The sequence below is a fragment of the Aedes aegypti genome, chromosome 2, assembly GCF_002204515.2.
Source record: "Aedes aegypti strain LVP_AGWG chromosome 2, AaegL5.0 Primary Assembly, whole genome shotgun sequence".
NCBI lineage: Eukaryota > Metazoa > Arthropoda > Insecta > Diptera > Culicidae > Aedes > Aedes aegypti.
The window spans coordinates 449,761,776-449,765,989 of record NC_035108.1 but is presented as its reverse complement, the minus strand read 5'-3'; positions in this window follow the sequence as shown (position 1 = coordinate 449,765,989).

The following is a 4,214-nucleotide window of genomic DNA, read 5'->3' as shown; positions in this document are numbered from 1 at the left end:
AGTGTTCAGATTAAATGTGGTCAAACCAACGGGGGTCCCCGGTAATCCAATTATCAAGTATGGCGAAATAGGGAACCACTATGACCATAACTAGTATACTTATCATATCCATTAATTCCACTGGAGTTTGTATTCATTGACAGATACGCATCGTCCACAACCGTAAGGCCTTGTATTTTTTAGTGAATGTGTGAATTTACGTTCCAAACTCATACGTAAATCTTAGAAGCCATTCAGATCATTACGAAAAAAACAGAAATTTAAGAGATTTTCTAACCATTAGTATTTTTAGAGGGAAATGTGTGGTCTTTTGATTCCATTGCATGCTCGTGTAGGGTGAGCAACGGAATCAGGACCAAATGTGTTCGATCCGCGTGGTACGAGCGCGAAAAAAGAATCACATTTCTCAGTTAGTCTGTATGCTTTAAGTAATGCTGAAAGTGAATTGTGGCTGCTCAATCGATGATGAAGGATCAATTGGTGAGCTCGTTTCATGCTTTTATTTTAAATCTGTGAAATATGTATGACCGCACATTCTATCGTTACAACGGTGGGACGTAAGTATGATTTTTCAATAAACTATGAATGGTTCGTGTACATTTCTGCATCTTTGGAAAAGGGATCAACTAGGGCCAATGATTAACTTCAAGCAATGATGTTGCTTACTCGTGTGCGCACCAGAGCTGGGAATGGTAATAGTAGTAGACTTGAGTTTTTGCGAAAATCACGTGGTTCTTCTTATACAGTAGTTTAAAATTGTGAATCTCATCAAGTAGCCTATGTTGGGTACATGAATTTTCTAAATCAGCAGTGTCATTGAAGACTCTAAATGCGGGAAATGCAGCGGAAAATAGAACAGTTTCCTACAGTAGTTTTGGGTTGCCCTTAGCAACGGGTGTTTTGCTATTTTCAAGGCATTTTGCCTACAGCAGCGATAAGCGTGAGTTTCACTGGCTCCGCTAGCTGTGATTTGCTACGCTTGCCTACTGTAGTGTGAATTTCAGAACTTTTCCCAGCTCTGGTGCGCACTGTCAAGTCTGAAACGGAGAGGGGCCTGTTTCTATGGTGCGATGTTGGTCGCAGCCTACTTATTTTATATTTGAATATATGTCGGTCAAAGCTACCATGTGCGTAGACTATGTTCGGAGGGCATGATTAATAAAGCAGAAGCCTTTACATTTGGCGGTCTATACACAGTCAAACCATCTATGTAAATGCATGCTGCACAGTACGTCACTGTGAGTGTCAGCAAAAACTCTACGTCATAAATTATTTATGTTTTGAACATGTTTTTTTTTCACAACTATGTTTTCGTTATTAAAAAATGATGATTTCTTCGTAAAAATCTTTCAAAAAATCTTTTGAATCCGTTAAGAATTCGTTGAGCGATGAGGGCTTTAGTATTTTTGCTTTCCCTCAGGCCTATACGGGTCAAAACAAATTAAATGGTTTGTCACTGTAAGTGTCGGCATAAAAGTGTTCTGTGATGGTCCACCCAGCCAAGTTTTTGTGTTTAGCTATTTGTTCAACAAGCTTTGAAAGGTTCGTCACTTCGAGTGTCGACATTATTTTCTTCTACTTTTGAATTTTTAATATCAATTAAAATATTATATTCAATAGCATGTTTATATCTCACAATTATTTGTATACCATGGTCAAATCACTTATCAAAGTGTATCCTGTGACCCAACGATCCTCTTCATTAACATATACCCCTCCCAGTAACCTGTGGAGATGCAGAGGCAAACTCTCCATATAGCAAAGGTTACACATTAACATTCCTTCGCCCAATCCCACCTGACTACAAGGACGTGGCCGGCGCCGTTATTGACCATGTATAAATAGAAGCACTGAATTATGTACACTGAAGAAGATTGTTGTTCTTCAGCTTCTCAATCTCCATCTTAACCTCTTCTACATAGTGATTGACGCTATACAGCTTGACCATCGTTGTGGATGTTTATTCTGATTCTCCGATGCTCTTTCGTTACCACCATTCAATATCGTTTCGAAGTGCTCTCTCCACCTGACAATCACCATCGATTTATCTGTCAGCAAATTACCTTCGAGGTCGTTGCACATGACGTTGCACATCACATTCTCATCATACTCTTTTTTTCTTCCTGCGATGGATTAGCTTTTCGGCTGATCTTGCTTGCTTGTACCGCTCTCTGTTCAGCCTGGTACCAAACACTAACATCCGAAGTCTGGCATCGTTCTTCTCATCCGTCACCCTCTGGCATTCCTCGTCAAACCATCTGCTTCTAGGGCGTACGTATCTCTTCTCGCGCTGTTTCACTAACCACTCCATGGAATGAATCCCATAGATTGTTGAAGTTATCGCTCACGTTGATCTCACTTTTCCGTTTGTCCAGCTTTGGTGGTATTCAACTGTAACACCGTCTGCTGAGAAGCACTGGATATTGAATCGCATTGTTTGCTGTGGTCTTTATTTTGCTACAGTTGATAACCACGCTCGAATTTCACTGACAATAAGGAATTTTAGTTTGTTTTTAAGCTGCAAATCTTGACTAAAAGTGCTTCAAATGCTTTAACACACGGTAAAAAGAAGCAAGGTATTATACTCCGAAAAATGACATTTGGCAGTGGCGTCATTCCTATCGCAAACTCAAACGAGTGCAAAAGAAAGCAAGGCTTGCTCTCTCTCTTACTATCCTGTAAGTCTCATGTTTGGCGATAGGAATGACGACACATGTTTTGAGTGAAACCTTGAGCCTACCTTGATGAGTATACCGTGGCATTAACACATAACAATCGAAGGACTCCTACACGATAATCAATGCTAGGAGTCCTTCGATTGTTATGTGTTAATGCCACGGTATACTCATCAAGGTAGGCTCAAGGTTTCACTCAAAACATGTGTCGTCATTCCTATCGCCAAACATGAGACTTACAGGATAGTAAGAGAGAGAGCAAGCCTTGCTTTCTTTTGCACTCGTTTGAGTTTGCGATAGGAATGACGCCACTGCCAAATGTCATTTTTCGGAGTATAATACCTTGCTTCTTTTTACCGTGTGTTAATGCATTTGAAGAACTTTTAGTCAAGACTTGCAGCTTAAAAACAAACTAAAATACCTTGTTGTCAGTGAAATTCGAGCGCGGTTATCAACTGTAGCGAAATAAAGACCACAGCAAACAATGCGATTCAATATCCAGTGCTTTTCAGCAGACGGTGTTACAGGAAAAGTTATTTTTGAAATTTCTCATCGTAATAGGCTGTTTTTCATCACGCCATTCTGTCATGAAATGGTCTACTTTCCTGCACTGAAGCATGCAGTGCGGGAATAGTCATTACCTAACTGAAACCAGTACTGTAATGATTCATTACGCAACGCTTTCAACTGTTTTGAGTTGCGTAATGGATCATAACACAACAATTTCTCAGAAATTGTGAAATAATGGTGAATGCATTCCGTTATAATTTTTGATACCTTCAAGTGGTCTTCAACGAAATTACAAAATATGTTGTACGTAACTCGTTGCAGAACTCGATTTTTACAGCACTCGTCGTAATTATCCTTTTCGGCAAGCCTCGTAAGATAAATTTACCACTCGTGCTGTAAAAATCATCATTCTGCAACTTGTTCCGTAAACTACTAATGTGACATCGTATCACTTGTTGGAAATCTTACCGCATTTGTTGTTTCCGCATTTGACATTTGAAACGCAAAGAATAATAGTGCTCCAAGTCAATTCTAGGACCCCAGAAGCTTCTAACACCGATAACATCTGAAAAATGTCGGTCAACCCGAAAAAAAATCCTCGACAGGTGCGATTTAAACCCACGACCCTCAGCTTGATCTTCTGGAAAAGTTGCGCTTTTACCGCTGCCACTATCTGAAATCGCTAAATCTATAATCCTATGAACAACGACCAGCAGATTCCACTGTATGAAAAAAATTCAATTAAAAGCAACATAGGGTTGGTGTACCAATTAAAGACATAATGGTTCCCTATTTAGCCATACGCGATAATTTCATTGGTTTGAATTTTTTAATCATTTTGTGCGTTTAGGTAGTTTCATATTATATATATCTTGATGTTTAAACATTAAAAAATATTCAAATTTTAAAAGTTTTCGAGAATTTAAATATGTCCAAATAGGGAACCACTATAGTCATAACTGGTACATTTTCCCTAGTTGGTGAGAAAACACTTTCTAAGAAAACAGCATAAAATAAAACGCATCGACG